Here is a 26384-nt window from a genome sequence, read left to right as displayed (position 1 = left end):
AAACATGTTATCTCAGACATGAAGAAACCAAGCATATCAATATCCTTTTCTCCGTATGCTTTTGGAATAATGTCAACTTTACATAAAGCAGTTGAATGAGCCCACAATTTGTCAAAAATGACATCAGAAACAATTGTGACCGGTGCACCAGAATCAGCCATCATGTCAAGCGAGTGTTTACCAATAAACACCTGACAAGTAGGATCAAGAACCCGTTCACCATCAATTAAGTTTCCACATGAATCAAAAGCCAAAATTTCTTTAACTGCATTGGATATAGTGGGTAATTCCATAGTATTGATGTTTAAATGTTGCATATCAGATTCTAATGGGACAACATCAAAACCTGATAAGCTATCACTTTGATAAGGCTCATGTGTACCAACAGTTCTAACATGCACAGTACGTTTAGCTTTGCAAACACTGTTAAAATGACCAAATTTATGGCAGTTTGTACATTTCTTACCCAGAGCATTACAGATTGGGCTATTACTAAGATGAGTTCTTGATCCGCACCTGAAACAAAATGTATTAGAACGAGGCTGTTGAGGTTTGCTAAACTTATTTCTAACTGCTAAAGCATTAATTGATAAGTCATTTTGAATAAGATTAACAGGGACAGAGTTTTCAGCAAGAATACTTTTTGAAGAAATTATGCTTCTTTCAATGCTTTTAGCCATGTCAATGACTTCCGCCAATGTAGGATCCCTGCAACTTAAAATCCTTTCTTGAATTTTTTTATGGCAACAACCATAAACGAACTGATCTCTGATGTAAATGTCTAGATCAGCTCCAAAGTTGCACTCAGCTGAAATGTTCCTTAATACAGAAATGAAGTCTTCAACACTTTCCTCCATGTTTTGTTTTCTCTTCCTAAAATTATAGCGTTCCAAAATAACGTTTGGCTGAACCAAAAATGTTATATTCAGTCTATGAACTGCATCCCTGTAAACATTCCATCCATCCCCTCTGCCCGGAGGTGGAATGGCAGTGGGTAAATTATCAAAAATTTCTCTACCAGCTCTTCCCAAATGGCTGTAAAGAATGGCTACTTTCCTTTTAGCTGTGTATTCTTCGGCATCAATTGCTATTAAGTAATTCTCAAAGCTTTTGAACCATATTTTCCAAGGTTCAACTGGTTTGCCATTAACAGGTAAAAATGTATTTAATATAACCACTTGTTGATTATTTTCCATGTTTAAGTGAGTCTTGAAAATATAAGAATTGAACTTGAACTCTTGGATTTTTTTTAAAAAATTAATAAAATATCAGTAAGCAACAAAGTCAAATTTCCAATGTGCTAATGAAACCTAACAATCTTGAAAAACATCAATAAAAAGCACATACCATGTTCGCGAAGGTTTCTTTAAAGTACAACACCTTAGCAAAGGTTATACAAGGAAACGCGTAGTGTTTCCTTTAATGAATCAGCCTCCAATATTAAATACTTCTGTTGAACGCAAACGGAGACATTCATTTCATATGTGGAAGTGCTTCCGTTGCGCGATGACGTCACCGGAGACTGTTCTCGCGTGGTTTGAAAAGAGAAAGCTACGTGTGAAAACAGAGATTCACAGAAAAATCCATAAAACGACGAAGAAACCTCGTAAAAGATCCATCCAAAGATGTAGGTGAGAAACACACGTTTCTTTTCAAATTTAGGCACAGTGAAGCAAATATATTCCTGGGGTTATCGTAAATGAGGTTAGATAACGGGCCAAGGAATTGGTGAAAATGCCGAAAGGGATTTAAATTGCCTAAATCCTGTCGCCAAATGTAATGTAAGAGTTGGTTATTCAGAAGGAATGAATAACAGGCGTAGATTTCAATCCAAAGAGGAGTTTAATCCAATTCAATCATCATCTCACGGGAGCGCCACTGGCAAGTAGCAAGCATAACAGTTGAATGACAAGTTAAACACACAGTTAAGCAAAGCAATAGTTAAACAGACATTGCATCCTCGAGAGATGCACCTTCAAACATAAACATGTTTGAAGGAACACTCTGCGAGGATGCAGAGCATGGAACATAGAAGGTTAAGAATGCATGACCTAACAAGAGCAGTGATCACGAAGGAAATAGAAGAAATACAATACCTTACAGAGCCGGTGAAAGGCTAGACAGTGCTGCCACCTAGTGGCCATCTCCCGACGATGCACCCAACAAACCAGTACAGGGCAGCAGATCAGAGCAGAGTACCCGGAGAATATGGAGGAGGCACAGGGACAATTATAGGCCGCTGCAAATTACAGGACTGAGGTGTCAAGACGCAACAGACTGTGGAGCGCCCATACAGTAGGGCACACACCCACAGCAAGCAACAGCACAAGACTGTAACAGCAAGTCAGGGTGCAGGAACGCGCCACGCCAGCCCCACCAGGACAACACTGCGATGTGCAGGACGGCGCAAGGAGTGACGAAACTCCCAGCACCAGGAGACGGAGCAGAGGCGCAGACCACCTGACACACAGGGGACAAGCAGAGACCAACTGCAAGTGGAGCGGCACCTGATGGCCACAGGTTGTCGTTGCAACCGCAGAGAAGAAACTGCAGCACCACCACCACGGGAAGAGACAGAGGTCCCAAGACGCCCCACCAAGCAAGTGCAACACAGGGAGGAAGCGCGACAGCCGCCGACACTGCTCCAAGGTCCCCGAAAAAAGCAAGCACACCCCATGACGTAACGGGAGCAACCTGAACACGAAGAAGCTCGGAGCGGTGACGTAACCCTCCGCACCCAAAGAAGCACAAGAAGAGCGCGGACAAAAACGCGCCAACGCTACAGCACCGGAACGGAGCGAACAGCGACCAATTTGAAGTCAGCAAAGCGTGAGGACTCACGCAGAAGACCAGCCCGATGGTCGCCCCACCAAGCCGATCCCTCAGACGGTCGCACGAAGAATTCAAACGGTCACACGATGTGACGCATCCCAGAAGCCGGCCACCCCAGATGGTCGCACCAAAAGCCGACCACTCAGTCTGGTTGCAAAGGAGAAGGAGAAGCCGACCACCCCAGATGGCCGCATCAAAAAGCCGACCCACCGGGTCGCGAAAGGAGGTGACCGAAGCAAGGGTCAACAAACTGCAACACATCAAGTATCCCGCAAGAGGACCGAAGATAGCCTGCCAGCATCGGCAGAGTGGACCGGCCAGAGGTCCAAGAAGTTCGAACACCAAGACACAGTCCACGATCAGCGACTAACGAACTTCAACAACCTCAATTCAACATGTAACGTCTAAAGAAAGTGAGAAGATCTCAACGCCCGGTCCAGTCACAGATGAGTAGAGACAGTGTCCGTGAACCAGGACAAGACCGAATGGAAGCAGGCGGAGTGCACGCTGCCTGGAGAAGTCTGGCCAGGAAGAGGAAGACAGCAAGGTGACCAGACCGCGTTGCGAAAAGGAAGGTGAGGAAGCTTGAGTGGCACGACGCCACCAAAGGAAAGGAAGATGGAGAAGGAGTGGCACGACGCCACAAAGGAGAAGAGAAGAAAAGGAGAAGGTCTATGTGGCACGTCTGCCACCACCAAAGAAGAAGAAAGGAGAAGAGGTCTGGTTGGCACGTCTGCCACCACCGAAAAGAAGGAAAGGAGAAGAGGTCTGAGAAGCACGACGACAGGAAGACAATGAGAATGGAGTTGAGCAAAGAGGAGTGTGGACCAAGACACTACGACACACAAAAAGGGGAAACACCGAGGAGAACGTGAGAGGGGCACAACAGTCCACATGCACGACCGGGATAAGTAACATCACTGGAAGCGAGCATCCACGTGCGAACCCGACAGTCATCCAGGAATGACGGAAGCGAGCAGGCCGGTCTGTTGGCAACACCCACCTCTGGGATGGAACGGACACAAGGGCCGCGGAAATCCAGGGGCAGAGGCCTCAGGGACACCGGTGGCAGCGGGTCCCCAACGAGAGACGGACTGTTGAAGCTCGCGCTGAAGATCCTGGAAGACCGAAGGTCGCACAAGACGGAACCAGTGCCAACAGCACCCTTTCAGGTGGAACTCGGACACGGAGAAGGGAGCCCGTAGCGACGTCTTCCAACACTTTGGAGCGACAAGGCGGCACGTCCTCCGGTCTAGTGGGAGCCTGGCAGAAGGGCCTCCGGGTCGTCCAGTGAGAGGGGACACCCACGAGAGAGGGGTATCCGTAAGAGGGATAACCTGCAGCTGAAGATCCCGTCAGGAACCGACACCAGTGTGAACCAAGTACTTGACCAGGACGGTCCAGCGGAAAGCAACACACTCAGGACCTGCAATTCTTACCTCTACATGTTCACACAATGTGAAACAGAGCGAGAGAGACTGTACAGCCCACTTACAAGCTGCAAGTCTGCCAAGGCAAGAAGAGACACCGTTGCCAGTATTTGACGTGACCAGCAGTGGAGAAGACTACGTGGGAGTCGTCGTGATTGAGTTATGGGTTTTGTGTTAACTATATTCTTTCCCACAGGTTGGACTTTAGTTAGTTTAATTTTCTTAACTAAGGTTGGGAGGGATGTACTATCGTAAGACACGGTCTAGTGTCTCAGCATGATGTCAGCACACTTAACACCCACCCACCACCAGGCGTCATTGGTCAGATGACCCTGGCCAATAAAAAGGGACTGAGTGCACGTGCTGAGGGCCCATTCACCCATCTCCTACCACTGTGTCCGTGTCTGCCTCATGGTGTGCTTGCTGCGTCATGAGGGCCTAGCGCCCCTCACCTCAAATCACCACACACGTGACCCCGTTGGTCGTGTTGGGCGGCACTGCTACCGCACGGGATGCTGGGTAGTGTAATCCCCACGCGCTAAGAAAAAATGGCGGCTCTCGGCGGCACTTGGGAAGCCTCACGAGTGCTGCGGCCCCCTCGCGATTCTGGTCTCTCCTCTGTGGCAGCAAGTGAGGAAATTGTGTTTACGCGCATCTCTGTGGTAGCAGGTAGGGAAATATTCTAAAAAAAAAAAGCAAAGTTCAGCAGGAAAGGAACTGGCTCCCCAATCTACCGCACTTCACTCTATCCCATCCCGTCACACTCCAATTCAATCTCCTGCACTCTACTATACCCCAATACAGCCCACTCCAATCTACCCCACCCCACTTCTAGCTGCTCTATACTAATCTAACTCAATCTGCCACACTCCAATCAAACCTAATCTATCCCTCTCCACCCCACTCTACAACAATATACCCCACTCAAATTTACCCCAAAACACTCCACTCTACCCCACTACACTCCATCTTATTCAATTTGGGGAGAGAATGTGGCCTAACAGCTAGGGCGGTCGACCTTGGAGCTGGGGAACCGGGTTCGAGTTTCGGCAGGGATGCTCAACATCCTGTGACTCTGGGCAAATCACTCAATTCCCCATGCCTAACAAAAATTAATGTGTCCTTGTGTAACGTAACTGGTGCTCATGTAAAATGCTCTAATGATTTGGGTCTAGTTTGCACTAAATAAAACTACACACACTGTAGTGTAGCTCCTATTTTCCCAATAGGCTCTGCGCATTGGAATAGTACCTACAGCAGTAAAGGCCTAGACCAGACGTTAACTAGGTCTACTACTGTCGATACTAGACTTAATTTTTGGGTTTGCCAGCTAAGCTCAGAGTTCGCTAGAAACTTTCTCGAATGTTCAAGGAAGGAATTAACTCCCCTGATTAGACAAGAAGGGATTTAGTTTCTGACAACCATAGAACATGACAACTTTGCTCTCCCCTAATCAAGAGTCAATCTCGAGAGTCGTGTGAGCACAAGGCAATTATTTTACTCAGTCAGTACGTGCATTCTTAGTCTCATCAGAATGTAGAGAAAAGGAAGAGACGGGCGTGTTCAATAAAAGATGTTATTTATTGATCAGTCTCTTTTCTCGTACAAGAGAAATGGATCGATATTATTGCAATACTTATAGTTAAGTAAAGTGCATACATTAGAAGCAATAGTATAAAATAATACTGTAAAAACATTGATATGGTTTCTGAGCCATATGATGTTTAAAATGATTAAAATATATTTACATACACATATACATTTGACTAAACGTACTCAACTGGTGTTTCTAAGTACGCCTACCCCGTGTACCTGACCTAAGTCTAATGCGTGGGCGGGAATAGAAAGTTACAGTTTAAGTTAAGTTTGTTTTTGCCAAGTGAATAACTAAAGAATTCTCTAGGAGGGGTTATTCAGTTCTGTACCTGGAATTTAGGATGAATGAGGAATGGTATCTCTTTCTCTGCTCTCGATATTCCAGGCTGCCTGCGAGGGCTGCCCAGAAGCGCCGGTGCTGGGTCTCTCGGCTTGAGATAGCAGCGCGTCTCTCAGCGCGTCAGGAAGGCGGGGCTGCTGCCTGCGGGGTCTGCTTTTGCTCTCGGCTTCGGCAAGTATGGCTGCTCCGTCTTGTCACCACGCGTGTGTTTGCATAGGGCAAGGTCGGCAATATTTATACCTTAAAGGTGCCGAGATTGACGTAAGGATGGACATAGGTACGTCAATAAAGATGTCATACGACTTGCTCGTTAGCACATTCTTTTGCAAAAGTTCTCTGTGAAATCAAAACAATGGCCGCACGGATTTTCCAGGTTGTCATAGGTTTGATTTGTTATGAGAACGTCGTATGCCTTATCAGGGGCTGGAGGAATGTCGCTTGTCTAATTAGATCTCAAGCGTTATGACCTAATCAGATAACACGTTCCTGTGCCGTAGTGTGACTGCGTCAGATAACGGTATCTGCATCATGGGGGATTTCTTGCCTCATGGGCTGACTGTTAGTTAACTAGCTAGGTAGTTTAACCAGAATAGGGTCAGGAATAGGGGGATCGATTCAGAACCTATAGAAATACACGACACCCACTCCACGCTAACTATGGTCATATCTACTAATCTATGCATAGTATAACATAGTACAACATACTATAGAGTATAGTGTATACCTTACCACCCCAAAATACATAAATGCATTTCGAAATTTAAAAATATACTGAAAAATTGCAGTCATATATATTGTACGCACTTAAGCTATGAATTAAATGCAAAAGTAAACACGCATTGTAATGCATTATTGCTTTTTGGTATATGAGAAATACACATGAAATGGCTCTTAATATAGCTATACAGAAAGGAAGGTCGAGACCATTTCATCACATAATAAAATATTTGTGAACATACCAGCGGGCAGCTAAAGTCTATATAAAGTCTATAAAGTATCTAAAAATAGAAATCTTAGTTCTCTAGGAATAGTTTCTTACTTTAAGCAGAAGATCAATGTCCCGGGGAAAAAATATATAGAAAAATATTTTAAGGGCTTGCTGAAAAAAGTTGCTGTCTGTGAACTGGATTGTAATTGTTCATGTGACTTTATTTTTAAAGGTTGAAGGCCGAATTCAGGGAACGCCGTGTGCGAGTTTACTCAAAAGTCTCTATTTCTGTTCCGGAGAGAACATCATATCATTCAGGCTTTCGAAAAAACTGTCAACAGCTTCATGGGAAAGTTCCACTAAGTCGGAAATAGGGGTAACCATGCATTCATGCGCATGATTGTCTCCATTGACATTCTGATTTGCATTGCTGACAGAAGGTCGTACCTGTTCGATGCTGCTTTCATCTTGAACTTCACTACCCTTCAATCGCAGTGGTGAAGATTCCAGGAATGCCGTCATCAGGATTGGCAGCCTTTGAGGGCAGCACAAAGCGTGAACCTTGGTAGGAACCAACAGTGTATCTGCATCCACCGGCGCATCCGATTGTAGCGTCAGACAGGTGTCTAACACGCATTCTTCTCCGCATAGCAGACACCTTAGTACAGGTAATACACACCTTTGCCACATTGGTCGAAATGATAGAAACCAAGTCATGTTTAGGTCTCTAAGCCGGGAGAGTCCCAGGATTTTTGATATCCGGTCCCGGTATCCAATGGCTAGGATCGTATCTTCCATTGTCGCGAGAGTTTGATCTGTGACATGGGTTGCCATAACGAAAAATAAGGACTAGGAATAGGATTCCTGCAATTAGTCCCAGGATCAGGGGAAGTCCGCCAAAAATCGAATGGACGAAATCTGGAAAAATACCCAGTATGGCTTTGAATGGTGTTAATGCCATCGAAAATACTGTCTTAAATACCTTTGAGACCCCAGTGGTATCAGAAATATTTAAGATTTCGCTCAGGATTTCCGCGAAATGTACGGGGGAATTAGTTGATAATAATGTATGTATCTCTGCAGTCGTCCTTGCGACTTGTAGATCATACGTTTCTTTAGATGACGTGAGCCTTGTAGGCATCTGAAGAAGCACTGTTTTCATTCTGCTTAAAGTGTCTATTCGAATAGAAGTAATTTTCAAACCGGGCCATGCCCTTGCCTCCCTGTCTGGTAAGGAGCTGGGGAACAAAGAACGTCCACAGCACTTGACCTTCGCCGTCGTGGTGACGAGATAAGGAGTCCCGGGCATAAGACTACAACATCTGCGGTCTACAATAAGAATGTAACTCCCATTATAGAGTCTTTGAAAGAATGGTTCTATTTCAGTTGCAGGTGCGCCTTGCTGGTGACATGAAAGGTTGTATGAATTCCCTTCACAGGCTCCGTGCAAACTAATACCGTTACACAGAAGCGTGCCGCTTAGTGACATAGCACAATTGTTGCCACTAAGAAACACTTTCTGTCCTTTGTTACTGACACATGCATGTGAATAGGGCAGGTTCCAAGTTGTTTTAAGGTACCCCTTTCCCAATTTCTCGTACATGCCAGCCTGTATATATTTTTGGCAGTATTGAAACCTGAAGGTTGAGATTGGAATATTTATGATTCCGTGGATTATCCATTCACTGACAGGTCGTTCTGACATTGTCATTGGTAATCTTTCTAGTTTTTCAATGCTCAAGATTGTATAATCAGCACCCTTCTGCGCCATACCGATTTGTCTATCAGTAAGGTTAAAGATTTGGAATAGTGACGTTGTGTTGATTAAACGCCAAGGCACATAGCCTGAACGCAGATTTTGTAACGTCCAGCCAAGCTGTACAATAGAGCGCAATTGTGACTGACCATGTTGTAATAACAGTAAGTCTTGCGATAATATATCGATTGCTGAAGACACAATGCTGTCCAATGAAAATATTCTGGAGGACAGAGTCATTAACCCATTGTCCACTACAGAAAGTGATTTTTCCAAATTAATACGATCAATTTCACGTATTCTCTCTGCTGTTTCAATTTGTGTAACCTTCCAGGCCTCATTGTATGCTGCATATACAGAGGCTGCTATGAAACGCTTTTGACGCTGTTTGCGTGGTCCCAGTATGAAATCACGCAAGTCAGCACCATCAGTAAGTAAAGTTAGGTGTTGCTTAATTTCAGGCAGTGTGGAAGTTTGTAGCCATTGAAGGCATAATTTGCCCACACTGTAGGTTGTTATTATCCCTGGGTGATGTCTTTGAGGATATCTAGGGTCTGGCCTGGTCATTTTGAAACCCTGTGTTTTATTCAGGAATCTATCTTGACAGTTATTTGTATCTGTGGGCCAGATCAACCATTGTTTCCAATCAGGATGTGTTCTGTTTTGGTTAAGTATATGGCTTATGTCTATTTCTTCATCTGTATCAGAGTTATTGCTAAACATTGTTGGCTTTGGAATAGACAGGTTATTTAAATCTTTGATTTTGGCTAAGCCAAGACAGGTGGTTTGTTGAACAGTGTCATTTAAAAATATCATTTGTTCTGGGATCATGCAGGCTCTAAACAAAGCTTCTATACCCTGTACTTGCCATTCTTTTGTACCCCAAACACTTTTCAAATCAACATTTTTGTCCCAATAATCAAATCCAAATGTATTCATTTTATCAAAGAATGAATCTGAATATATCAATTTTGTGTTGGTTATCATGGTTTTCATCCCTGTCTTGTTTGACAATTTGTAATAAAATGTTTCAGCATTAGTTATGTTAAAACCTGAAAAATATGAATATTTGTCATAAACGGTTCTAGAGCTCCCTTTTGGAGGTGTAGCACAATGTTCCCATTGATTATAATTTAAAACATTTCTAGGTTGTGCAGATTTATGCAAGAAATGGTTACCATAATGGTTATAGCAATACATACTATCATAATTTGTAGAACCTTGCAAATAATCATGTTTTGTAAATTTAGCAGACATTACTAATTCAGACATCATATTGTTTATACTTTCAAAGTCCCAATCATCAGCAAATGAGTTTGGTTTTGCAAAGTCACTCAAGGAGATCTTGATTTGGTGTGGATATTTCAGGATCTCGACCGGACCATAAATTTCATAGTCAGTGTTGTCCCAGGCTACCCCACCAGGTATTGGAATTGCTGTGAAGTTGGCTGAAGAAAGTTCTGAAGAAAGTTCTCGTTTCTCGACGTGTGAAGATGTGTGTGGTTTGAGGACCAAGTTGATGTTCTGACTTGCTGTGTCCATTTTAGCATATTTTCCCTCAATGAAGCGTCCCAAGGTAAATACCATGATGAGCCAAAGTATGAGGATAAATGCACCAAAACCCACCCAAAATTAAATCCATGGAGTAACCAGATATGTTTCTTTCAGTTGTTTCAAAAGTTCCTTAGCTTTGTCTTTAAAGGATTTTGATGATGGCTGTGTCTTTTGTTCGCTGAAACCTTCAGAGGAATCATCGAAGTTGATGAAGTAACCAGATGCAGTTCTGTCAATTGTTCCAATTGGTTCAGGATTTTTGTTTCTTGCATTTTCACTTGGAACTTCATTGTAGATTGGTGTGTCTCTGCTAAATGTCTTTATTTGGGTTTTCAGAGGTCTGAGTTCTATTGCATTGTTGCATAGTCCTTGTTGTTCTTCTTTAGGCGTTTCGAATGTGATGAGCCTCTTTGTTAGGACCTCTGTACTGGTAGAAAACCTTGGTGTTCTGCTACTTATTGGGAGTCCACTTGGCCTACTGTTTGTTATCGGCCACATGTTGTGGTTTTACCAGGTCGATGGATACAACTCGGTTCTCCTTTTTTCCAGCAAGTGGCGGTAGTACAACTGATCTTGTCCCGTTGACAGACAAGACAGGAACTGCTTTTCTGTAAGAAGGCCCAAATTCCTTCTTTACCGCGATCTTCTCCCTGACTAGATCCCCGACTTTTGGAATCCAGACAGGTCTTGCTGGGACAGGTGGTGATTCTTCAGTGGTTGTTGGCTGTTGTTTCAACTGTATGTTGCTCAGGTCTTTTCTTGTTTTGTTTAAGTCCTGCAAAATAGCCAAACGGTCTTTGACATCAAAGGTTTTTTCTATTACCACTGAAGTCTGACTATCAAGGTCAGAGATCAACATCCTAGTTCCGAATAATAATTCGTACGGACTGAATCCCTTCAGAGAATTTCTTGGCAAGTTATTTAGACTACGTTGGACACTTATTAGATGTTTGACCCACCCAGCTCCCGAACCTAATGTCCTTTCCATTATAGATTGCTTTCTGCCTTGGTTTTTTCTTTACACCATCCCATACCCTCAGGAAGGAAGTGAGAAGATTCCCGCTGGGCTGTGCTCATTCGGCCATTCTTTCCCCCCCCAGGCTGGATTGCCTGAGTGGAAAAAAAAAAAAATGGTCGAACGTAGCATGCTCTTAGCGTATATGCCATTTAGACTCGCAAATCTTGTATAACAGTCCGGACGTCAGCCGAGTGCTGTGGATCTACATTATAAGTGGAACTAGCCTGTGTATGTTAATCGCAAGCCATTCTTTTGTTGGTAATATTATCTGCCTTGATACGACGAGGTATTAAACTGCTTCTCTCCCCACTGCGATCTCTGTTGCAGTTTGGGCAGTTTTTTACAAACATGGTGTAGTGCAGGCTCATGCCTGGCCACCAGTACCGTGATTGTAATTCTTCCAGAGAATCTTTTAATTTAAGGTGTCTGAGACCCTCGCCCATGTGTGCGTCTGTGATTAACAAGTGTCTCCTGTCCATGTTTGGAATCACTCTATCCCCCACTCCAGGGATTCGAGCAAAAGGGACGGAGTTTGCATCGATTATGTATGTATAATTGAGTGGATAGTTGATCGGTAACGCTGAGCAGTCGCCTTTTAATGACGTTTTCACCGCCAGCAATGTTTCACCGTCAATGTATTTTAATGTACGCTTTTTTCGATCTACGGGAGCCGGTTTACTGGCTGCCGCTGCGGCTGTTTCAGCCAATGAATTCCCTACAACGTGAACGCCATCACGCTGATGACTCAGTGAGTGAGTCACGTGAGTCTTTGGTAGTTCTTTTTTCAAAAGAGCTACTTGTTCCCAGAGAAGTCTCTGCTTTATTGGTGCATCTGTGTCATCTTTGTAACTGTTCTGAATCCATGTCTGCAAATCCTTGTTATATGCTTTGACGCAGAAATATGAATCTGACACTATAAGTGTCGGGAATTCGCGATCCGCATTATCTAGCGCCATTTTCAAAGCTATTATTTCAGTTTGTAGTTCTGAATTAGTTTCTACTGAGTGTGATTTTGTTAATAGAGGTCTTAGTTTACCTCCGCGCCACACTTCTTTTGTGATCTCACATGTGGGATTGTATGCATGTTCTCCCCAAACGGAGGGTTGAGCATGTCCGTCTGTATAGATTACACAGGCGTAATGTCGTAGAGGCAGAATGTCGATTGGCAGAGGATACGTCTTTTCATATTTTAGATTTTTTAATTCTTCTAGTTCTGGATCAAAGTAATAGTATACTTTGTCCGTTGTAATTGAATTCACCCATTGTATCCATTCTGGATCCAATGTTGTTGATGGTAAATTACACGGTGTTGTTAATGCCTCAAAGGCTGATTCAGCTGTTCTGACTGTGATATGTCTACCGTCAGCTATGTCTTTTTCTCTAGCTATTGCGGTTTGAACTGCTTGAACAATTTTTCCTTTGTTGCTGAATCTCTGTTCAGCTTTTGTGTACAAGTGTGATTTGAATGCAATTGGTACCTTTTCTCCCTCATTAGAGGTCAGGTATGTGAATCTGCATCTCCCTGGGATGACTCGGATCACAAGGTTGCGTGTATTATCACGGGTTTCTAATTTTGTCTTAATTAGCATGTCTGTTTGTAAGGATCTCAAAATTTCTGTGTGTGTTTGAGTCCAACTGGATCTTTTAAAGTCTGGTTTAATTAGATCGTAAAGGGGTTTCACCCTTTCTGCGTAATTTGCAATGTATGTTCTTCCGAAATTTAGGAAGCCTAAAATTGACTGTAGGTTTTTTAGTGTTTTAGGAGCTTGGATAACGGCACATTTCTCTAGGAAATTGTCTGCCAGGCTTTTACCTTCACTTGATAGCTCATATCCTAAGAATAGGACCGTCAGATGGGCAATTCTGGACTTTTTGAAGTTGAATTTGTAACCCTCTGCAGCGAAACCAAGTATTATGGTGTTCACTCTTTTCAAGTGAGTCTCCAAGTCATCATCTGTTAAGTAAATGTCATCGACATAAGATAATGCTTCATCATCATATAGTTGTAGTAATTCTGTTACTCTCGCTGAGAATACCCCCGGGCTGTTCTTGTACCCCTGGGCTAACCGACAGAATTGTTTTTGAGTGCCATTTACTGAGAAAGCTGTTAAATATCTGCTCTCTGGTGCTATGTTTTGACAAAAGAATCCATTGGAGATGTCCAAGGTTGTTTTGTATTTTTTGCGCACTATGTTATTCATTAGTGCAGCACTGTGTGAGTTTTGCACTGCAAAAGTTTTGCAACATGTGTTAAGGTGTCGGTAATCCAAAACTAGGCGATATGAATTGTCTGGTTTGGAGACCGGAAACAAAGGATTGTTCATTTGTGAGGTGCAAGTTTCAATCACCCCCTGGTATTCTAGCTGATCTAGTATTTCATTTACTTGTTTTTTAGCTTCTTGCTTAATTGGGTACTGCCTTTGTGCAGTTGGTTGTGATTTTAACTGGATTTTGTGAGGAGGAGAATCCTCATCCCATCCTACATGATTTTTATATAAAGCAGGTGCTAAGGCCACTGCCCACTTTCTAGCAAGTGTATATTTTTTATGAATCGGCATTTGATTCGAGAAGGCAGGCATAATTACTTCTTCGCCATGAGGGCACTCCCTGACAAACTCTGGTGGCCAGTCTTTTTCAGCTAGAAGGATGTCATAACCCTTGGAGAGGTTATCCCAAAATAGTCCCCTTATTTTCCTAGTCTTATCTCCCTCTATACGTAATGTTATCTCGTATATTTTGTGGGGCTTGCTAACTCTGGTATCTGCAGTTTCCACTTGAAGGTATTCATTCGTGTCCACTGTCTCCAGATGATTCATAAGGACTTTGCGAGCTATGCTCACCTCTGCTGCGCTGTCTAGCATTGTCTGAGCCCACTCTCCGTTTTTCAGTTGTGTCCTCAGTATTCTCGGCATTGTTAACTACCTTGATACTGGCTACCTTCTTTTTTGGAAATTGTGATTTCTTTTTCAGTTGAGCAGGTTCCTTGTCTTTGGACTTGGCGTGCTCTTCTGATCGTCCTCTTCTTTCCGATTTCTGCGAGGAATTCTGAAAAGATTGAGAGGGACGTGTATCAATGTCTTGATATCTATCAGGTTTTTTAATATTATCCCTATTTCTAAGGTTATATCTATTCCCAGAGGGTTCACTCTGGGGTGACCTTTGTCTTGGGTTTGGAGATTTCTCTCTTCGCCTAGGAGACCTTCCTCTGGACTGGAATTTCTTTTCTTTAGGATTGGATTGTTTGTTCCCATCCCAGTTCTTTTTTGGTGAATTATTATTATTATTAAAAAACATTTTTTCTGGACTTGTAGTCAGTTGCGGTTTTACTGGTATTCCACCTAGACTATCTCTGCCTAGTTCTTCATAGGATTTTTCTATGATTCTGGCAATTTCAGCTGGTTGGTCTGCTATATCTGTCTCTTTTAACCTCTGGCGGATCGCCACGTTTGCTGCTTCACCTTTTATGTTGGCTAATAATATAGCCGAGACCTGCTTGAAGTCTTTCAGTAATTTCATACCAAGAGTTAAAGCAGGTTCTGGACCGTATTCATCTTGAATTTGTTTTAGCACATCTGGTATCACCGAAATGGATGGAACACCGTGTGTTTTTGTATAGATGGAAGCAAAGACTGTACCCCAAGTGTCACAGTCCTCAATGTGTGGTGCGATTCCCATTGGGAGACATATAGTCAGAATCCTGTGTTTTTCTAATGGGGTGGTGTCAGGAAACACCGCCTCTATTTGGGTAATTTTCTGTGCCAACCAGAATGGTATTTGTTCCCGTTTAGCTGGAACTTTACCTAGGCAGGATTGGATGTTCTGTGGTGTAATTTTATTTGTGTTCCCCTGGTGAGGGGTCAGCTGTGGTAGTTTAATCGCTGGCTGAATTGTTGAAGTCCGCATTACATACTGAACTAATTGTCTATGAATTTTTAGTAGTTGTTTTAGCTGTATTAACAGCTCTGCTGCAGGCATTCTTTCGATGTCTGGATGTGGTGTGTATCCGGCTAGGACCGGCCACGTTGCTCCTGGTCTTCCTAAAGGACCGAGCCTTGTAATGTGATTGTTATGTTTTAGGGCGCCATCAAATAAGAGCAAATGCTCTTGGAATTTGAGTGGTACTTCCACCTCCTCGAAAGGAGTGTACGTTTCAGGAGGTTCCTCTACTTTGTAATAGTGGAAGTACTTTGTTACAGCATTTGCTGCTGGAAAATGTATCCATGTATAGTATACCTCTGTCTGCCGATATTCGTGTGCCTCAATTACGAATATGACTGTGCCACCTCTAGGTGTCAGTCCATTTTCTATAAGTTTTAAGGTTATAGATCTCCTTTTGGCGACCTGGATGAGTATTATATCCGGGTCTGCTGTTTGCATGGTAGCATCAGCATCTGCTATTTCAGTAGCTAATCTAATTGCCTCTCTTTCATCATCACTCTCTGCCATTTTACAGACAGGATGGTATTATGTTTGTTTGCAGATCAGGTTTCTTATGGAAACAGAGATTAGATGCACAATATTCTGGAACTGTTTTATCCTTCAACGTTGACTAGACCAAGAACCATACATAGGAGTTCCCTCCTGCGAGGTTTTGGAGGATATAATAACCTTTCACCCACTCCAGACGTCTTTGGAGTATTTGGGAAAAGGGGTCTGAGTGAGAAAGCACGACTGAGTTACTCTAAATGTCTTACGTTAGTTTTATCGCCCTTTCCAAACGCGTTGGGCGCCATGTAGTGTAGCTCCTATTTTCCCAATAGGCTCTGCGCATTGGAATAGTACCTACAGCAGTAAAGGCCTAGACCAGACGTTAACTAGGTCTACTACTGTCGATACTAGACTTAATTTTTGGGTTTGCCAGCTAAGCTCAGAGTTCGCTAGAAACTTTCTCGAATGTTCAAGGAAGGAATTAACTCCCCTGATTAGACAAGAAGGGATTTAGTTTCTGACAACCATAGAACATGACGACTTTGCTCTCCCCTAATCAAGAGTCAATCTCGAGAGTCGTGTGAGCACAAGGCAATTATTTTACTCAGTCAGTACGTGCATTCTTAGTCTCATCAGAATGTAGAGAAAAGGAAGAGACGGGCGTGTTCAATAAAAGATGTTATTTATTGATCAGTCTCTTTTCTCGTACAAGAGAAATGGATCGATATTATTGCAATACTTATAGTTAAGTAAAGTGCATACATTAGAAGCAATAGTATAAAATAATACTGTAAAAACATTGATATGGTTTCTGAGCCATATGATGTTTAAAATGATTAAAATATATTTACATACACATATACATTTGACTAAACGTACTCAACTGGTGTTTCTAAGTACGCCTACCCCGTGTACCTGACCTAAGTCTAATGCGTGGGCGGGAATAGAAAGTTACAGTTTAAGTTAAGTTTGTTTTTGCCAAGTGAATAACTAAAGAATTCTCTAGGAGGGGTTATTCAGTTCTGTACCTGGAATTTAGGATGAATGAGGAATGGTATCTCTTTCTCTGCTCTCGATATTCCAGGCTGCCTGCGAGGGCTGCCCAGAAGCGCCGGTGCTGGGTCTCTCGGCTTGAGATAGCAGCGCGTCTCTCAGCGCGTCAGGAAGGCGGGGCTGCTGCCTGCGGGGTCTGCTTTTGCTCTCGGCTTCGGCAAGTATGGCTGCTCCGTCTTGTCACCACGCGTGTGTTTGCATAGGGCAAGGTCGGCAATATTTATACCTTAAAGGTGCCGAGATTGACGTAAGGATGGACATAGGTACGTCAATAAAGATGTCATACGACTTGCTCGTTAGCACATTCTTTTACAAAAGTTCTCTGTGAAATCAAAACAATGGCCGCACGGATTTTCCAGGTTGTCATAGGTTTGATTTGTTATGAGAACGTCGTATGCCTTATCAGGGGCTGGAGGAATGTCGCTTGTCTAATTAGATCTCAAGCGTTATGACCTAATCAGATAACACGTTCCTGTGCCGTAGTGTGACTGCGTCAGATAACGGTATCTGCATCATGGGGGATTTCTTGCCTCATGGGCTGACTGTTAGTTAACTAGCTAGGTAGTTTAACCAGAATAGGGTCAGGAATAGGGGGATCGATTCAGAACCTATAGAAATACACGACAACACAAAAACAATCAACCCCACTCCCAGAATCTACCTCACTACACTCTACCCCACTCCATTCTACACTACCCCCACTTTACTCTAGACTACTCCATTCCACTCTACCACAATCCACCCCACCCCTCTCCAATCTGCCACAGTCTACCCCACTCCAATCTACCCCTAGTACCCCAATACAATCTTCCCCACTCCAATCGACCCCAGTCTAACCCATCCAATCCCCCAATGTAATACTCTACTGCACTCCAATCTACCCCAATCCACTCATTCCATGACACTACTGTCTATCCCACGCTACTCAAATCTAACCCAGTTCATTCTACCACAATCCACCCTGCTCCTCTCCAGTCTACCTCAGTCTACCCCACTCCACTCCATTCCACTCCAATCTCCCCCACTTCAATAGACACAGATTTACCCCCCACTACGTCAGTCTACCCAATCCACTCTACCCCATTCCACTGTACCACAATCCATCCACTCCTCTCCAATCAACCAGTCTACCCCACTACAATCAAACCCAGTGTACCCCACCCCACTCCTATCTACCTCAATCTTCCCCACTCCAATCAAACCCAATCTACCCCACACAACTCCTGTCTACTCCACTTCACTCTAATCTACTGCAACCTACCCAACTCCACTCCATTCCAACCCACTGCATCCCAATCTACCCAGCTCCAAACTTCCTGACTCCTCTTCAATTTACACCAATTTACCCCACACCAGTCTATCCCAATCCACTCTATGCCATCCCACTCTACCACAATCCACCCCACTCCTCTCCAATCAACCCGTCAATCCCATTCCAATCAACCCCAGTGTACCCCACTCCAATCTACCCCATTCCACTCCAATCTACTTCACTAATCGACACCACTCAAATCAAACTACCCAACTCCACTTCATTCGAACCCACTTCATCCCAATCTACCACTCTCAAGCCAACCCCACCCCACTCCAATCTATTCCACTGCAACCCATCCCACTACACTTAAATCCACCATACTCCACTCCATTCCAATCCAACCATTCTACTGCACTCCATTCTACCTCAATGTTCCCTACTCCAACCTACCCCACTAAACCCCAATGTATCCCACTCCACCCACTCTATGCCACTCCACTCTATCCCACTCCACCCTAATCTACCCCACTCCACTCTACCTCATTCCAGTCCACCCCAGTCTACTCCATTCTACTCTACGACAATCCACCCCACTCCTCTCAAATCTACCCTAGTCTACCCCCACTCTAATCTAACCCAATGTACCCCACTCCAGTCTATCCCACTCCAGTCAATCAACCCCAATCTACCCCACTCTGCTCCAATCCACCCCACTCTACCCCACTCTACCCCAATCTACCCCACTCCACTATACCCCAATCTACTCCACTCTATCCCACTCTGCTCCACTCCAATCTACCCTACTCCAATCTTCCCCACTGCAATCTAATCTACCCCAATACACTCAATTACATTCCAGTCTATTCTACCCCACTCCAACCTACCCCACTCCATCCAAATCTATCCCAATCCACCTGCCCCCTCTCCAATCTGCCCACCACAATCTAGTCCTCCTCAACCTACCCCACTCTACCCCAGTCAAGTCAACCCCAATCTACCCCACTCTACCCCACTCATGTCAACCTCAATCTACCCCACTAATCCCCAATTGACCTCACTCCAATCTACTTCATTCCCCACTCCAATTTACCCCCTCCACTCTAACACACTCTACCCCACTCTACTATACTCCAGTCTACCCCACTCGTCAACCTCAACCTACCCCCCTCATCCCCAATCGACCTCACTCCAATCTACTTCTTTCCCTACTCCAATTTACCCCCTCCTCTCTAACACACTCTACCCCACTCTATCCCAATCTACCCCACTCTAATCTACCCCACTACACTCGACCTCATTCCAGTCCACTCCAGAATACCCCATTCCACTCTGCGACAATCCACCCCACTAATCTCAAGTCTACCCCACTCTAATCAACCCCAATCAACCCCACTCTACTATACCCCAGTCTACCCCACTCCACTATACCCCAGTCTACCCCACTCGACTCTATCCCACTCAACTCCAATTTACCCTACTCTAATCTTCCCCGCTCCACACCAATCTACTCCACTCTAATCAACCCCAATCCACTGAATTACATTCCAGTCTATCTCACCCCCTCCATCCGAATCCACCCCAATCCACCCACCCCCTCTCCATTCTACCCAACACCAATCTATCCCACTACTATCTATTCCTCTCCAATCCACCCCATCTACCCCACTCAAGTCAACCCCAATCTGCCCCGCTCATCCCCAATCTATCTCACTCCAATCTACCCCTTTCCCTACTACAATTTACCCCTCCACTCTACCCCACTCTAACACACTCTACCCCACCCCACCCCACTCCTTCCCAATCTACCCCACTCCTTCCCAATCTACCCCACTCCTTCCCAATCTACCCCACCCCTCTTCACAGAACTCCAATCTACCCCAGTCCACTCCAATCTACCCCACTACAATTTACTCCACTCCAATCTACCCCAAGGTACTCCCACTACAAGCTTCCCTTATTGACCCCACTCTAATCTACCCCTCTCCACTCTACTCCACTCCAATCTACCCCACTCTGCTCTAACCCTATTGACCTCCCTCCAATCTGCCTCAATCCATCCCACCTGACTCCCCACCCCACTCCACATCACTAACTTTTGCCCCTGTTGAACATCAGCCACACTGGTGTACAGCATGGGTAAGCATATTGTTGCCAAAGCAATAGCTCTCGGACAGGCGAGGCCTATTGGCTTTGGCAACTCAAGGTTTGTTTCCTCGAGATAGCCGGCCTCAAAATGTTTGGCAGGCCGGTGGCTTGTTCGTTCACTATAGATCGCTATTCAGTGAACACGCAGTGGAAGCCAAGGTGGCATCTGTGGCTTTTCAGCATCACGTCCCTCTGCCTTTCATTTGTAAGGCCACCATGTGGGCTGCTTCACGCGCGTGCTTTCTGGAAGCGGTACCAGTTGGGCACAGCCTCACCGGCGGAGGCAGATGGAAGCCTTCGGTCGCGCTGGCTCCCCCACCTCCGACAATGCCAGCATTCATCAACCGTGAGGAACGCACAGGCATCTGCGTAGACACCCGTCCTCCTGCACCAGGCCCCGTGCATTATTCACGAATGGAGGTCCGAAGGCCCCCACTGGACACATGGAGCTGCTGGTCATGTTACACCAGCCTTTGTGTTGCATTTTTATAGCGCATACTTCCCTTGACGAGGCATTGAAGCGCCAAATCATGCCAACAGATCAGGTTCAGGCAGGAGACTCCGGGTTTTTTATTTTTTTAAAGCCAAAAATGGCTTTATTTAAGCTGCCTCCCTCCTGAAATTGCTTTGTGTTAATATCAGTGTGGAAAATTTAGTCCGGGGATTTTTTTCTTTCAAAACCACCTTCTTCCTGATTTGAAACTGTTGGCATGTATGCAACATTCCCCCTACTCATGCCTGAACGCCCTCGGCAAGGTGCATGCTGTTAACACACGCAGTTTAGATGATGTGCACATTCACAAATTGGTTTTCTTCTTGACGCTTTTTGAGGCGATGGAACATTTGTGCATTGTTGAGGGCCTTTGAACGATTTAGCCACTTTGAAGCCCTAAGTGGAAAACTTTCTTTACTTCCGATCACCCTAGATTTGTGGATGTACTGGCAATGGGCAATACTCAGACTAGCCCTTAGAAGCCTCCCAAACAGCTGATTGGGGCAGTGCTTAATTTGTAAAAAAAAAAGAAATGCAGGTGCTGAAAATTTTGCCGAGGAGGCCACCGCACACGTCTTCCTTCGGTGAGCCCCACTTTCAACACTCTCACTGCCTCAGTCTTTATCTTCTAACCTTTATCTGTTGTCTGTCACCTAAGTCTTTGCTCTAAGAGTCTATCCTCTCTAAGAGTCTATCCTCTCACCTCTCTAATTGTTTTCTATCACCTTTGTCACACCCTGTATTTCTGATTTGCCCTCTATTCATTTTATCTCTGCCCATTTTTCTCTTCACTTTTATCCATGCTCTGCTCTCTCTCCCCTCGATCTTGGCTCTTTACTATCACTCTCTAGCAGTGATTAGCTGTGTCTCCATTTTATAATTTGTCTGCTTCTTTCCCCTGTCCTGTCCTCCACATCCTTTCATTCTATCTTCTCTCTTCGTAATGCTCTCTTCTTCACATCATGGCTGCTTTCTCTTTGCATCTGATTTGCTCTCCTCCTTTTCTTCTACTTTGCCCAGTTTTATTTCTCTCCTCTCGTGTTTTTTCTTCTCCTCTTTACTCTCGCTGTCTCTCATCTCTAACACTGCTGCTGCCTGTGACCCCTTTCGTCAGCCTGTACATGTCCCTGCTATTTTGAACTCTGAGTTTTCCTGTTGTCATTCCTAAAGAAGTGGAAGATGGCGTGTTTTACTTTCTTACCTACACCGAGTGCAAAAACAAAATGTACACCAAATGAAAATGTTTTTTTTTGCATATATATATATATCAGTGCGGTATGACTGGGTTTATTGCGGAACAGACGGCTGCTCGAGCACAGCAGGTGATGTCACTGCTAGTGCTGCCTGTAATTAGTAGGTCCAGGGATGGCGACAGCATCAGCATCCACTGCTCAGCTTGCTGTGACCCTGCCTGCTACAGCACAGGCATTGTCCCCAGCAGTAATGCTGTCAATGCCGGTAAGTATGGCTGTGGTGCCTAATGGACTCACTCCCGCTCAGCAATTACCATGCTGCGGTGCAGCGCACAGATTCTACAGGTGACGCCATGGCGCACAAAAGTTGTGTTGGGCCACAGCCTCATTGAGCACATTAAGGATAGCAGCAATGCAGGGCTGCCGGATATGCTACTCTGGCTACGCAACAAGGGGAAAGTCCACACTTAATTTCATTTATTCTTCCTCAAGTTCCAAATGCGCTCTTGTAGCTTCCTTGCCTCAACTGTGTCATGAGCCAGCCCCCAGCTACAATTATTCAATGGGAGGTTTAGGCTCAGGCAGTGGCAGGGTGCAGCAGACTAGGGGAATAGAATGCGAGAATTTAACACAGCCCGCTTGGCAAGTAACGTTAGAGCCAATAGGTTAGTAGTGGTGGATTGGCCTTTCCGAAAACCAGTTTAATTAAATGGAATTATGCTTTCCTGCAAGCCATAGTTTGTCGATAACTTCTTGGATTTGTGATCAGCGTGATGACATCATCACCAACGTGGTGAGACACAATCATGCCTGCCTGGTGAGGCGTATGCCAGCCTGCTGATGAACATTTACCAGCCAGTCACCATGCAATGTATGTTATTCTTTTTATTTTGAATTGAACAATTATTATTGAGACCGGCACCTGCAGGTTCAGAAATTGTAGCCCCGGCCCTGTGAAAGAAGTGCAGGTGCTGAGCACCTGAAAGCACCTGCTCAAATTAAGCACTGCGTAGACGCATCTCCGTGAGATGCAAAATAAAATGGAAATTCATTACCGTTTTAATTTTCATCCTCCGTCCTAGGGGCGGGGCCGCTGCTGAATGACAGCAGCCATCAGGAAGGCAGGCTGTATGTGCACCTTTCAAAGTGTGCATGTCCCATTGGCCGGTTGTCTTGTGACTGCCAGCAAAACATGTGCACTTTCAAACCTATAAGGCAGCTGGGTTAGAGCAAGTGCAGGCCTCCACAGCCCTGTGGAGCGCCATATGTATGTTTTAGTACTGCCCTCTATATATGGAGTGCCATACATTTTCAGAAACACCTTGTATTGTAGTGCAAATCAATAGGGGTGATTTGATTGTTTTTTTCTTTATTGCCTTGTTTTTAATGGCTATATTTATTGATGGTGTGTTTTATGAACTCTTCACGGTAATTGTGGCGAATAAAGATTTTGAATTGAATCGAGTGTAGTTTAAGTCTCGGCGTAGACTGCAGGATTTACACTGGGCAAGAAAAATCTGAAATAAAAAATCAGAGCTCTTTGCAGTCACCAAGCCATACACTCCTGCCTGCTTGTTGGGGTCCTAAAGTCAGCTTTTGAAGTTTCTATAAGTGATCTACGTGAAGGAGAACCCTCATTGATGGTCTATCTTTTCACAATTTTGCTCCAGAACTGTGGATCGACTTTTCTCTGTTGCTGAGAGAATTTGACTATCACCTGGTTTCAGTTGTGCTCTGAAAACCTATTGTGTTGGTTCAGAACATGGTTTGTTCTTCCTCTTCTTCCAGTTCCTAGCTCCATGAAGTGTATCCGTATTCCTGCAGTTTATACAGTAAATTAATGAAGACCTTTACGGTGATGGCTGGCGCTTCCATGGAGTCCCCCTATTACATCTAGGTTTTGAGGTATCCGATATTCTTGAATTCACAAAATCTACCAGAGATAAGAAATGAAGGAGTGGATGACCTAGGCTGTTGGCTGCAGAATACCACGCGTAGGAGCGACAAGGGCAAGCCATAGACCTCTTGTTTCATTAGTGGGGCTCTCTGCGTAATCTTAACAAATGGCAGAATACGAAAAATGCACCTCCTTTGTTTCGATAAGAAATGTACATGGAAGCGAAGTCCATTGAAACTAGAGCGTTCTTGCCTTTTTTTCACTGCAGTTGAGGAGGTTTTAGGCATGTCTGTGCCACATGATCTCAGTAGTACCCAGCGGGGCCTTGCAGACCCGGTTTCCAGCGCTGTTCGAAATGTCTATTCAGGAGCACCGTTAAGCCGCATCCTAACCGTCTCTCCAGGAACTCCAACAGGATCTTCCACTAAATCTATCAAAGCCTAGCAGCAGCTCTTCTGGGGCTCCAGACATCAGACACTTGGACTGTTTGGATGTACTAACCACCTGTCGTGGGCTTCCCTAATATCCCTACAAGGAAGAGATTCTGCTTGTGGTGAGCGGATAATGCTTTGCACGCAATCACTAGCAGGCCACACGAAGATCTGCATCCTGTTTGTGTCCTGACAAATCAGGCCTCCACCATGCCTCTGTGGGAGCACCCAGCAGCCATCTTGTGTTGCAGGAAAAGGCCAATCCAGAGCATACTTTCCAGCTTTTCAAGGGCATATTCAGGAGGTTGTCGCTGGTCAAGGGCTTGCCTCTAGCATGGAAACTAAGTGTAACACTTTCCTATCTGAGATTAGTGGGCTTTGAACTAGGCTAATAACTTGCTGTTCCAAGGAGTTAGCGAGAGACAGGAATTTTCTTCACTAGAGACTTCCCCTAAGTTTCATGCAGACAAAGTGACTTTAAAATGTAACCCTAAAGGTATTCCCTGACTCCCACTTTCATCAAGAGGCACCCCCAACGGCGTTCTTCATCCAACTGATCAATGAGGCTGAGACTGACCTTTTGATGCTACAAGTACTTCGAGCAACAATTTCCATCGAACAAGTTTCTGAGGGGGAGGATTCTGAGACTGACCCCTCAATTCTTAATTTAATTCGGGCAGAATGGACACAGGCAGTATACTGCACGAGTGGTGCATAATAAAAAGCTGACTGGTAGTTGCTCGGGTGAGTGGCCACTCCCACGAGGAGGGAAAGAGCCATGACTGCTGCCTTTGAGGTCAGTGTGGCGTTGGCGACCAAGTGGAAGCCTCCAAACAACTTCTGCACAAGCAAAAAATGAATATGCAAGCCATGTTGCACCGGATGTCTTAATCCGTGAGGTGAACATAGAGTTATATTTGGTGAGTGGGATACTAGGCACTAACATTCCACATATTGGCCACTAAAGAGCAATCTGAGACCTTGGACTGATGTGGAGAAGAGCAGGAAGTGGAATTGATGATGGGAAGTACATGACAAAGAAGGGGATCAAACCACAGTCGGGAAGAGGGGGGAATGGGAACCACACAACACTTTCAAACCTTGGCGTGGACGGGATCAGGCAGGAAGGAGAAGAGAACAGGGATGGCATGCTGTATACATGGAGAAGGTATCAGAAGAAAGGAGCTTCCAACCAGAGCTCGGGAGAGGAGGGGTTGGAAGTGAAGATGGCCAGAAATGGGGAACTGGGAAAGAAAACTATTATCATTGGGTCCTTGTCCCATCTCTCTTGGTGAGAGAGCCTGGGATCTGTCAGTCCTTTCGAAGTGGTGTTGGACTGCGAGATAAAGCCTAGTCGGACAGGGAGGTCCATGTGAAGCAGTTAGGTTTGCTCACCCTCTTGTCCCTAAACAGTGTTCAGAAACCGGCCCTAATGACTACTTGTTCTCCCAGTGCCCATACTTGAAAAAAGAGTTGAAGGGAGTTAGTACTGGGGGTGTGTGCAGTGGCGTCTTAACGCATTGGCACGCCCGGCATTTGCCCGGGGTCCCCACTTGCATAGGGGCCCCATGCTAATCTAAGCACAGGCCAGAATGTATCCATGGGTGATCATTTCCATGTTTATTTTTGTGAGTGGCTGTGTAGGCTGGGCCCAGTGCACTGCTTTGCCCGGAGACTTATGATGCTGTTGAGACGGCCCGGGGTGGGTGTAAAGTAGGGCTTCCTGGGGTTCATACCCCGAGTTTCTGGCCAGTATGTTTCTCTGGGCAGAATGACTTCGTAGGGCACTGAAGGGCCCACACTGACACAGAGGCCCACGTTCGGCTTCCAGAGCTCTAGGCATGAACCTAAGGTTTGTGGTGACTTTCCCAGTGTGGTTTTGGTGGCCACCGCTTCCAGCACACACACAGAGGAGTAGGCGGCGTGACAGACCATATCAAAGGTCCGGCAATTTACGATTTATATTGTTATGGCAACTTGAATGGACGCCATCCACCACTAAGTTCACTCTTATTCTCAAAGATTTGTTGGCGCC

The sequence above is a fragment of the Lissotriton helveticus genome, chromosome 7 (assembly GCF_964261635.1).
Source record: "Lissotriton helveticus chromosome 7, aLisHel1.1, whole genome shotgun sequence".
Lineage (NCBI taxonomy): Eukaryota > Metazoa > Chordata > Amphibia > Caudata > Salamandridae > Lissotriton > Lissotriton helveticus.
The sequence above is the reverse complement of the archived record's forward strand: the minus strand, read 5'-3'. Positions refer to the sequence as shown.